Source organism: Myotis brandtii, unplaced genomic scaffold (assembly GCF_000412655.1).
Source record: "Myotis brandtii unplaced genomic scaffold, ASM41265v1 scaffold776, whole genome shotgun sequence".
In the NCBI taxonomy this organism is placed as follows: Eukaryota; Metazoa; Chordata; class Mammalia; order Chiroptera; family Vespertilionidae; genus Myotis; species Myotis brandtii.
In genome coordinates, this window is record NW_005371110.1 from 34,977 (window position 1) to 47,095 (window position 12,119).

Genomic DNA, 12,119 nt, shown 5'->3' on the forward strand with positions numbered 1-12,119 from the left:
AGGAGCTGCTGCCAACTGAGGAGCAGCTGCTACCGCAACCACCCAAGGAGCAACCACAGCCCAAGGAGCCACTGCCACCCAGGGAGCAGCCACTGAACGACTCAACAACTAGATATGTCAGTGAGATCAAACATGGGTAGGCAAAGAAACCCCCAAAGGAAAGAAAAGGAGGACTCGCCAGAAAAGCAGCTAAGTGAGACAGAGGCATGCAACTTGACGGAAAAAGAATTCAGAATAAGGGTCCTAGAGTACATGCACCGGTCGGAGGAAAAAATCAATGCCATATGCAAGAAGCTAGAAGAATCAGATGAAAAATTCAATACCATATGCAAGAAGCTGGAAGAAACAGATGAAAAAATCAACAGCTTATGCAAGAAGCAAGAAGAAACAGATGAAAAAATCAATAACTTATGTAAGACCCAACAAGAAATGAAGAGCGATATAGCTGCAATAAAAAACACCATTGAAAGCATCAACAGTAGACTAGGAGAAGCGGAGGACCGAATTAGTGAATTAGAAGACAAGGAAGCAAAACACACCCAAACTGTACTGCAATTGGAGAAAAAAATTAAAAGACAGGAGGAGAGCCTAAGGGAGCTTTGGGACAACATGAAACGAAACAACATACGAATAATAGGGGTGCCAGAACAACAGAAAGATGAACATGGATTAGAAAACCTATTCGAAGAAATAATATCAGAAAACTTCCCTGAGGTGGGGAAGAAAAAAGTCACACAAGCCCAGAGAGTCCCAAACAAGGTGAATCCGAAAAGACCCACACCAAGACACATCATAATTACCATGGCAAATGTTCAGGACAAAGAGAGAATCTTACAGGCTGCAAGAGAGAGACGGAAAGTTACATACAAGGGATCTCCCATTAGATTATCAAATGATTTCTCAACAGAAACACATCAGGCCAGAAAAGAATGGACGGAAATTTACAAAGTGATGCAAAGCAAAGGACTGAACCCAAGAATACTCTATCCAGCAAGGCTATCATTCAAAATTGAAGGGGAAATAAGAAGCTTCACAGACAGAGTCCCTGCCCAGCAGCACCCACCACAGCCACTGGTCCCCTCTCTGCCAGCAGCCCTGCTCCTGCTGCTGCCGCTCCCACACACTGACAGCACTGGCCGGCTCACACCTGCTGATGGCGCGGAGCAATTGGGGCCAGTGCCAGCAGTCGGTGTGAGAGGTGGCTGCTGCTCTGATTGCCCTTCAGGAGCAGGGAGAGGTGGAGAAGCCCTCAGGGGCGATTGGGGCCAGCAGCTGCCACTCACACCCGCTGATGGTGCCGAGAGATCGAGACTGGTGCCGGGTGCCGGGCAGTGGGTGCGAGCGGCAGCTCCGGTGCTGGCTGTGGGTGCGAGAGGCAGCTGTTGGCCCTGATCACCCCTCAGGAGTAGGGGGAGGTTGAGAAGCCCTGAGGGGCGATTGGGGCTAGCAGCCACCACTCGCACCCGCTTACAGTGCTGAGCAAACAGTGCCGGCGCTGGGTGCCAGCAGTGGGTGCAAGCAGCAGCTCTGGTGCTGGCAGCGGGTGCGAGCGGGGCCGGCACCGGCAGCAGGTGCAAGCTCAGGGCAGGACCATGGTGCGCGGGAGCAAGGAATTTTCAGTAACCACCAGAGATTCACCCTGATGACAGTGGCCAGTGCCCCGCCTTGGTCTGGTGCTCCCACTCACCTGATCCACCATCCTGCTGTGGCCGACACCTGCCATGTTCCACGCTCTGCCACCTGCTGCCGATAATCACCATGTTTCGCATGCACCCCCTGGTGGTCAGCGCACGTCATAGTGACTGATTGTTTGGTTTAGTTGTTCTGCTTTTTGGTCTGTTTGCATATTAGGGTTTTATATACATAGACTAGAGGCCCAGTGCATGAAATTCGTGAGTGGGTATGGTCCCTAGGCCTGGCCTGTGATCAGGGCCATCTTCCCTGGCTGCCTGCAGCCAGCCCTGCCCCCCACTGCCACCCACCCCTAGTTCCCCATTCACCATTGGGTAATTGGAGCCTGCTGGCTGGGGAGAGGAACCGAAAGGTCAGCCATTCCCACCCACTTGCCGGCCCTGCCCCTGCTGTGGGTAGCCCTCTGTGTGTGGGGTGACTGGTGGGGCAGGAGGCTTCACCTGGTGCCACCTGCTTTCCCCGCCACCCACCCCTGGTTCTTCGTTTGCCATCGGGCGATCAGAGCCTGCCGGCCAGGGAAAGGAACTAAGAGGTGGTCAGTGCGCCTCATAGTGACTGTTCAAGCAGTCTTTCTGGTCATTCTGCCATTAGGGTCAATTTGTATATTATCCTTTTATTATATAGAATAGAGGCCCAGTGCACCAGTGGGAGCTGTCCTGCCTGCCCTGATGGGGGCCCCAGATCAGGGTGGGGGTGCCTGCTGGGTGGTGGGGCTGTCTAGGGCGAGGGGCAATGAGTGGTTTGCAGGCCTGCCACTTCCCCGATGGGGGTGGGGGTCCCTGCTTGGGGGCAGAGCCAGCTGGGGTGAGGGGCCGTGGAAGGTTTGCAGGCAAACCATGACCCTGATCGGGGTGGGGTTCCCTGCTAGGGGGTGGGGCTGGCCGGGGTGAGGGGCCATGAGTGGTTTGTAGGACGGCCACTTCCCCAATGGGGGTGGGGAGTCCCTGCTGGCAAGCGGGGCCAGCCTGGGAGAGGGGCTTTGGATGGTTTGCTGGCTGGCCATACCCCTGATCAGGGTGGGGGTCCTTGCTGGGGGCCGGGGCCGGCCGGGGCAAGGGGCTGTGGTCGTTCTGGTCTCTGGTCATTCTGGTAGTTCCACCATTTTGTTTGCTGGGCTTTTATTATATAGGATATGCATAACCCATGAACAGAAAATAGTGCAGTCAGGCCTATTGGAGGGGCAGAGTGGAGTGGGCCAATGGGGAAAAAAGGAGGACATCTGTAATACTCTTAACAATAAAGACAAATTAAAAAAATATATTGCTAACAAAACAATGAAAGATTGCTATTTGTGACAAAATCAATGGACCTACAGGATATTATTGCTTAGTGAAATAAGTTGGGTTTAAAAGACAAATTCTGTATGATTTCACTTATATATATAATCTAAAAAAACAAAACAAATGAACAGACAAAACAGAAACAGATCCATAGATATAGAGAACCAACTGATGGTTTCTAAAGTGGAAGTCAGGGATGAGAATAAAATATTAACATATCTATAAAAGAACACATATCCCCTCATCTTCATTAACTTTGGGCATTGTCAGTCTTTTAAATCTTTGCCAATATTATGGTTTTAAATGTTATCTCATTATTTTTATTTCTTTGATTTTCATTAGTCTTGCTCATTTTTCATATATTTTTTGTGGGAAATAAGTGGTATATACAGGGTGGGGCAAAAGTAGGTGTACTGTTGTTCATATGGAAAATAATACAATAATTAATAATAATACAAGAATAAACTCTTTTGCATACAACTGTAAACCTACTTTTGCCCACCCTGTATTATAAAACTTAATTATGTTTATGCCATTTGAGTTAATGATTCTGTCTAAGAAGTAAAATCAAGAAAATATGTGGTACTCACAGATTTATGTCAAAAATGATCATCCGAGTGTTATTTATAAGAGTAGAAATTTCTTAAATAAATTATAAAGTATGGTATCTATATGATGCTATATTACACAGCCATTTAAACATTATGTTTAAGAAGAGTTTATAGAATATTATTTTACATGTAGGGGAAGAGAAAATTACATACTCAAGATACAAAGAAAAGAGATAAGAAAGAATACATTAAAATGTAAGCATTAGTTAATTATGAGTGATGGAACCATGGATAACTATTTTCTATATTTCATCTTTAAAAATAACAATAATAAACAAATTATATGGTAACATAAATGAACAATTAAAAAAAAAAAAGAAATGGCATAAGTGGTCATTCTTGTCTTGTTCCTGTCAAGAGGAAAGGCTTTCAAAATTTCACCTTTGAGTATATGTTGTTAGTTGTGAAAAATCTGAATGGACTGAGAAGATGTGCCACAGAATGTCAGTTTTGCACCTTATTTTTATTTTTTGTTAATTCTTACCCAAGGAAATTTTTTCTGTTGCTTTTTAGAGAGAGTGTGTGTGAGAGAGAGAGAGAGAGAGGGATGGAGGGAGAGGGAAAGAGGAAGAAACAGAGAGAGAAACATCGATGTGAGAGAGACACATCGATTGGTTGCCTCCCACATGTGCCCCCACTGGTGGGGTTTAATCCTACAACTGAGGTACGTGCCCTTGACCAGAAGTTGATCCAGGACCTTTGGGCTGGCTGACATTCTAACCACGTAGCCACACAAGCCAGGGCTTCTGCACCTAGTTATATATATAAAAGCCCAAGTGACCATTACGACCAGTCAACTGAATGGCCAGTCGACCGGTTGCTATGATGTGCACTGACCACCAGGGGTCAGATGCTCAATGCAGGAGCTACCCCCTCGTGGTCAGTGTGCTATCAAAGCCAACCTCCCATGGCTGGCCAACCTCCTGCAGTCCCTTCTCCCAGCCAGATGGCCAACCTCCCGCCATCCCTCCCCCTGGCCGGCCAACCTCCCATGGTCCTTCCCCCCAGACTGGGCAAGATGGCCCCAATCAGCCCCAATCGCCAGTCAGGTAGAAAGACCCAACCCATGCACGCATTCTGCCACTACCGCTGCACTCACCAGCTGTGAGCCTGGCTTCTGGCTAAGCAGCGCTCCCCCTGTGGGAGTGCACTGACTACCAGGAGGGCAGCTCCTGCATTGAGCGTCTGCCACCTGGTAGTCAGTGTGCGTCATAGTGACTGGTATTTCCGCCAATTGGTTGATTTGCATATTAGCCTTTTATTATATAGGATTGCATGTATTTATTTTGTAGGCAATGTGAGTCACTGAAAGTTCAAAGCAAAGGAGTGGTGTTTTTCCATATCATCTTAGAAAAAAAAAGAGAGAGAAACATCAAAGTGAGAGAGACACATCAACTGGTCACCTCCCGTATGCACACTGACCAGGGCCGGGGATTGAACCTGCAACCAAGGTACGTGCTCTTTACTGGGAATCGAACCCGTGACCCTTCAGTCCACAGCCTGATGCTCCAAACAATGAGCTAAACTGGCCAGGGTGAAATTTTCACTTCTGATTGGGATGAAATCCCAAGGAATACTACTAGGTCACTGGGGCAATATTTATTTATAAATTTATCTATTTATTTAATTTTTATTTTTTAACTATGTTTTTTTTGATTTTAGACATAGAGAAAGGGACAGAAGGCAGTGTGATAACTTCCTGGAAAGAATGGGAGCCTGAGGAACTATTCCATGATTCAGTCCATCGAGTGTTTTTCCATACCTAAATTTGTGTAACTGGTCTCCAAAAAAATTATCAATATTTGAAAAATTAAATATAAATATTGCCAAACATGTGGGAAAGGGGGTAAGGGAGGCTTACCAGCAAAAAGCTGAAAATTGTCTCTTAAATGTAACTAGATCAAGGGATCTCCTTTGTCAGTTTGCCCTTAGAATAAATGAGCTATTCTGTGATGGGTAACTTGTGGAAAGTCAGGATGGAAAACTGACTGTTCAAAGAGTCTATTTGTAGCATCATTTACCTAAAATGTTTTCTAAGCTTCTTTGTTACTTTGGATTTTTTGTTTAGTTTTTTTTTCCACAGACCTGCTAGCCCAACCACCTACTCCTTTGCCATTTGATGTCCCCTTTTTCCCATTTTACAGTGCATGTGCTTACTATGATATCTCATCTAAGACCTTGTTTTCTATGACCTATGATTACTGACTAATTTTAGCGGATCCACTAATAATTTTGTTCTTGGATTATTTGCTTAGACGTTCATTTGCCACATACCTACCCACCCTCCAACTCTTGCTCTGCAGCTTTCTACTTTGATTGTTTGGCAGTTGATGCCTAGTTTTCTTCATGTTACCTTGCATGCCCTTTGCGGCATCTCTTCTAAGAGCTTATTCTCTATGAGCTATCACTTCTGATTAATTATTAGCATTATTATCTTAGAAACTTTGGTCTTTGGGTCACTTGTTTAATCTTATTCTGGACAGACTTATTCACCCTCCCACTTCACTCACCAACCAGCTTTCAACTTTGACTGTTTGCCATTTGATGCTTGGTTTTTCCTCCCCATTGCTTTGAATGCCTCAATTAAGAACTTATTTTCTATGACCTGTTATTCCTGGTTAATTTTTAGCAAATTTGTTTTTGAGACTTTGGTCTTGATTCAAGCCACTTCTCCTGTATACTTATTTTATATATATATATATTAGAGGCCCGGTGCACGAAAGTGAGTTCCTGGGGTCCCTCAGCCCAGCCTGCACCCTCTCCCTGTGGGATTGGGCCTAATCCGGCAGTTGGACTTCCCTCTCACAATCCAGGACCATTGGCTCCTCCTACCCACTCACCTGCCTGCCTGCCTAATGCCCCTAAATATCCTAGATATTTTTCCTAACTGCTCTCCTGCCTGCCTGATAACCCATAACTACCTCTGCCTGCCTGCCTGGTTGCCCCCAACATGCATGTGGCTGGAGTCCCTCAGCCTGGCCTGTGCCCTCTCCCAGTCCAGGAGTCCTTGGGGGGAGGCGAGCCTAACCCAGCAGTCAGATATCCATAGCTCTGCTATGGAGGCAGGAGAGGCTCCTGCCACCGCTGCTGTGCTTGCCAGTGGTGAGCCCAGCTCAGGGCTTCTGAGCAGCATTCCCCCTGTGGGAGCGCACTGACCACCAGGGGGCAGCTCCTGCATTGAGTGTCTGCCCCCTTGTGATCAGTGTGTGTCATAGCAACTGGTTGTTACACCATTTGGTCTATTTGCATACTAGTCTTTTATTATACAGGATGGGAGTGACTGACAGAGATCAGAGGGGAGGGGGATGGTCATAGATAAAATTATGGTGATGGCCAGAGGTTGGGGGTCTGGGTGGAGGAAGTTAAAGGCGGGGAAATGGGAGACATCTATAATAGTGTCAACAATAGAATAAAAACAACAATGATATACCACTACACTACACACCTATTAGGGAAAAAAAAGATACATTATGAACTAGGTATTTCTGTGGGGTCTGTTGTTATTTCACCTCTTTCATTTCTGATGTTGTTTATTTGGGTTCTCTCTCTTTGCTTCTCGGTATGCCTGGCTAGAGGTACATCAATCTTGTTAATCCTTTCAAAGAATCAGCTGTTGGTTTCATCGATCTTTTGTGTGTTTTTTTTGTCTCTATGTAATTTATTTCTGCTCTGATTTTTGTTATTTCATTCCTTGTGCTCACTCTTGGCTTTTCTTGTTGCTGTCTTTCTAATTCTTTAAGTTGTAGAGTTAGATAATTTATTACCAGTTTTTCTTGTTTTTTGAGGTAGGCCTGTAATGCTATGAACTTCCCTTTCAGGACTGCTTTCACTGTGTCCCATAGTTTGGATTGTTGTGTTTTCATTGTCATTTGTTTCCAGGATGTCTATATATTCTTTGATCTCTTTGGTAACCCAATCATTGTTTAATAACTTGCTATTTAGCCTTCAAATGGTTGAATTTTTTTATTGTTTTTATTGTAGTTGATTTCTATTATGCCATTGTGATTTTTGATGATGCTTGATATGATTTCAGTCTTCTTGAATTTTAAGAGACTTTGCCTGTGTCCGAATATGTGGTTTACCTTTAAAAATGTCCCATGTGCACTTGAAAATAGTGTATATTCTGTAGCTTTGTGGTGAAATGTTCTCAAGATGCTGATTAAGTCCATCTGATCTAGTGAGTCATTTAGGATTGCTGTTTCTTTGATGATTTTTTGTCTAGATGATTTATCCAGTTATGTAAATGGGGGTATTAAAGTCCCATCTATGATTGTTTTGCTGTAGATCTCTCCCTTGATATCTTCCAGAAATTTTTTTTGTGTATTTGGGTGTTCCTGTATTGGGTGCATATATGTTTACCAGGGTAATAATCTCTTCTTGTATTGATCCCTTTAGTGTTATGAAATGGTCTTCCTTATCTCCTGTTATAGCCTTCACTTTGAGGTCTGTTTTGTCAGATATCAGTATTGCTACCCCTGCTTTTTTTTCATTTCCATTTGCCTGGAAGATATTTTTCCATTCATTCACATTTAGTCTGTGTGAGTCCCTTGTTCTTAGGTGGGTCCTTTGTAGACAGCATATGTATGGGTCATGTTTTCTTATCCATTCAGCCACTCAATGTCTTTTTATTGGAGTATTTAGTCCATTTACATTTAAGGTTATTATTGATTGGTACTTGTTTGTAGCCATTTCTATTCTTTATGCCTGTGTTCCTTCTTTCCTATCTATTTCTTCTTTTTACAACAGTCCCTTCAGAATTTCTTGCATTGGCTTGGTAGTCATAAACTCCCTTAGCCTTTTTTTTTGGTCTATGAAGCTCCTGATTCCCCCTTAAATTTTTAATGAGAGTCTTGCTGAATAGAGTATTCTTGGATTCAGTCCCTTGCTTTGCATCACTTTCTATACTTCATTCCATTCCCTTCTGGCCTGATGTGTTTCTGTTGAGAAATCACTTGATAACCTAATGGGAGCTCCTTTTTAGTTAACTCTCTGTCTCTCTCTTGCAGCCTTTAAGGTTTTCTCATTGTTGTTAACGTTGCCATTGTAATTATGACGTATCTTAATGTGGGCCTTTTTGGGTTCATCTTGTTTGCGGTTCTCTGTGCTTGTGTGAGTTTTTTCTTCCCCAAATTAGAGAAGTTTTTTTGTCATTATTTCTTCAAATATGTTTTCTAATCCTTGCGCTTCTTCTTGTCCTTCTGACACCCCTATTATACATATGTTACTTCATTTCATGTCCCAAGTCTCCCTTAGGATCTCCTCCTGCTTTCTATTTTTTTTTCTGCAATAGCTGTTCAGATTGGGTGTGTTTCTGTGCCTTATCTTCTAACTTACTAATTCGGTCCTCTGCTTCTTCTAGGCTATTATTGAAACCTTCCATCATGTTTTTTATTGTAGCTATATAATTTTTTATTTTCTCTTGATTCTTACATAAGTTGTTGATTTTCTCATCCATCCAGTTTATGAATTGTATGACCCTTACTCCAAATTCTTTTTCTGACATATTGCATGCCTCCACTTCATTTAGCTCATTTTCTGGTGATACCTCCTTTTCTTTACTGGGGGGGGGGGGGTGTTGCTTTGTCTCCCCATTTTTGCTGTCTCTTTTTGGCCCTGGGCATCCTGCTTGGGATTTGAGAGGTTGAAGACCCTATCAGGGCAATACTTTGGAAATTGTTAGCCCAGAGGCTAGGTCTGTTTTGCCTTTATTGTTTCTGCTGTGAGTTGTATCCCCTTCACCCACTGATATGGACTATCAGTTGTCTGCTTCAGGGTGGTGGGTGCACATGCACAGTTCCTCTGCTGTGAGACTCCCTGTGAGGACCCAAAGCTGTCTAGCATGCAGTTCTCTGTGCAGCCCAGCACCTATGGCAGGGTGGCACCCTAGGTCTCTTTGGCAGCACATTTTCAGAGTGGTCCTGTGGCCCCTGGCTTGCTCAGGGTCACCCTGGCAGTGCTTTCATATGGCCCAGAGTGAGTTGTGTTTTGCATTGCTCCATGTAGCCTCTGCAGGACTGTCCCAGGGCATGGGGAGAAGCAGGTGCAGGTTGCTCTGAGTCACACAGTCCCTCCTTTCTTGTAGCCTGGAGTGAGATGCTTGCTGTGTTACTCCAGTTCACCCCTCCTCAGTGTGGAGCGGGGGCATGTTGCCCTGGGTCACTCAGTCTGCACTCTTCTGTCTTCTGGAGTGAGGTGTGTGTTGGGTTGCTCTGGATGGCCCTAGCAGGACTCTCCTGGTGGCCAGAGTGAAGTGGGTGTGGGTTGCTCTGGGTCGCACAGTCAAAGCTGCCCTGTGGTATGCTATGGGTTGCTCCCGGTTGCCCTGGCCCCAGGTCCCAGTTCTGGGGTGGAGTGGGTGCCAGGTGGCTTCGAGTCAGGCTAGCAGCATGGTTCTGGGTTCTGGGGTGAGGGTGGGGCACTGGGTTTCCCCTGGCTTGCACTCTCTGCAGGATCTTGGAGCCAGATCCTAGAACACTGGGTCCCAGCAGGCTGGTGAGGAGGCCTGGTGTGGGAGCTCACGCTGGCGGTGTGCACGCTCTCTGCAGATGTCTGGGAGCCTGCTGGGAGGCACTGCACCATTCACTTACAGGTCATCGTGGTGGATCTATGCTGATTATGGCTGGCAAGTGGTGGTCTCAAGGTGTCCTCTGCCCTTCCTTATTGAAAATTGTCTCTTCAGCTGTTTCTAATTTGTTCATTCAGGGTGATGTTCTCCAATTTAGTTGCTTTTCTGGCCTGGCCCTAGGACAGTGATGACGAACCTATGGCACGCATGTTAGAGGTGACACACGAACTCATTTTTTTGGTTGATTTTTCTTTGTTAAATGGCATTTAAATATATAAAATAAATATCAAAAATATAAGTCTTTGTTTTATTATGGTTGCAAATATCAAAAAATTTCTAAATGTGACACAGCACCAGAGTTAAGTTAAGGTTTTTCAAAATGCTGACACGCTGAGCTCAAAAGGTTCTCCATCACTGCCCTAGGAGGAGATGCATGACACTGCTGCCTATTCAGCCGCCATTTATCTGTCCTCCCCTATAATCTTAAATTAACCTTATAAGCCCTATTAGTTATTAAAAGTAATTATGACATTTCTACTAAAGATGATTATGTTCCATTTGAAATGAAGGGTTTTCTTAGGTTTAAAATTTTTTTACAATAGTGACATAACAAAAATATTTTATGTATATGAGAGAGATGGTGATAAGGAAACATCTCTCTTGGCTAAAATAAGTTTGGCTAGTTGAGCAATATATTCTGACTATGGAAAGTGTCTGTTGAAAAGACCACTCAGATCAAGAAAAACTAACTTTCTTGGTCTTCTATATTGTTGTACACTTGGTACTTAGCACAGTGTCTCTTCAAGTAATATGTGGAGTTTTGGAGTCAGTGTCTTTCTCTTCTTTTTTTAGTTAATGCAATATGCAAAGTAGTTAGGTCCAGGTGCCAGACTACTCTGTTTTAGTCCCACCTTCGTTACTTCCTCCCCATGAAAACTTGGGTAGAGGACCTGAACTTCCTGTACTTCAGTTTCCATAGTTCTAAAGAAGAAAGAATAATAATGACCATAAAAAGGATTTCTGTGTGTCTTCTGTGAGTTAACAAATATAAAGGACTTAGAAGCTTTTCTAAAAGAGAGTACATTTTCACTAAGTGTTCACTAATTTCCTTTTGCCTCCTGCAAACAGGAGGTGGTTACAAAATCAAGATTAGAAATCATTCAGATATGAAAAGCATACTAGACTTTCACATTTTGCTTCATGTTTCAGAAAACAGACATATATAATTCTAATGTGAACACGTTAAGACTCAAGCCTGTTTTTTCTCCCTTCCCATTTAGCCCACAATATCTGATTTCACCGATATGCTGGTGGCCAGAGACTGACGAGGTCCAAACAGAAAGTAGAGTGTCAGTCACTGGTGACTGACATGGTGCTTAACGTGTTAATACCCAAAATTTTAGATTTAATTAATGAATGACTTTTAATCCATTGAGAAGGAAGGAGTAATAATTCCCAGAGAAAACTCATTCACAGATAAGCAATTTTTCTTCTTAACAGAGATATTACATAATAGAGATATTAGAATAGTAGAATAATTGAAACTAGAAGAGAGAGTTCAGAGACTTTGATTCAGAAAGTCAAATGAAACCTTAGCTATGATCTCATAGAATTGTTCAATTTTAAAGGCAAGTAAACATAAAGATTTCATAAAGCATAATGCTTTCTTATACATAAAGTAGATATTTTTTTTTACTAGAATCGAGTTTGAAAATTATATTTCCTCATGACTGCCCTTCACTTGATTTTATAATATACTAGAGGCCCGGTGCACAAAAATTTGTGCACTTGGGGGGAAGGGGGGGGGTCCCTCAGCCCGGCCTGTGCCCTCTCGTAGTCTGGGACCCCTCGGGAGATAATGCCCTGCTGGTTTAGGCCTGCTCCCGGGTGGCAGAGGGCAGGCCCAATCCCTAGGTGCAGCCCCTGGTCAGGCTCAGAGCAGGGCCGATTGGGGAGTTGGGGCACCGCCCC

General features: G+C 44.0%; 1 protein-coding gene across 1 annotated transcript in view; it reads right to left on the reverse strand.

Annotated features, from left to right (window-relative positions):
• LOC102250197 (UDP-glucuronosyltransferase 2B31) overlaps positions 1–12,119 on the reverse strand; it is a 46,976-nt gene that overhangs the window by 25,416 nt on the left and 9,441 nt on the right. The window lies entirely within an intron of this gene.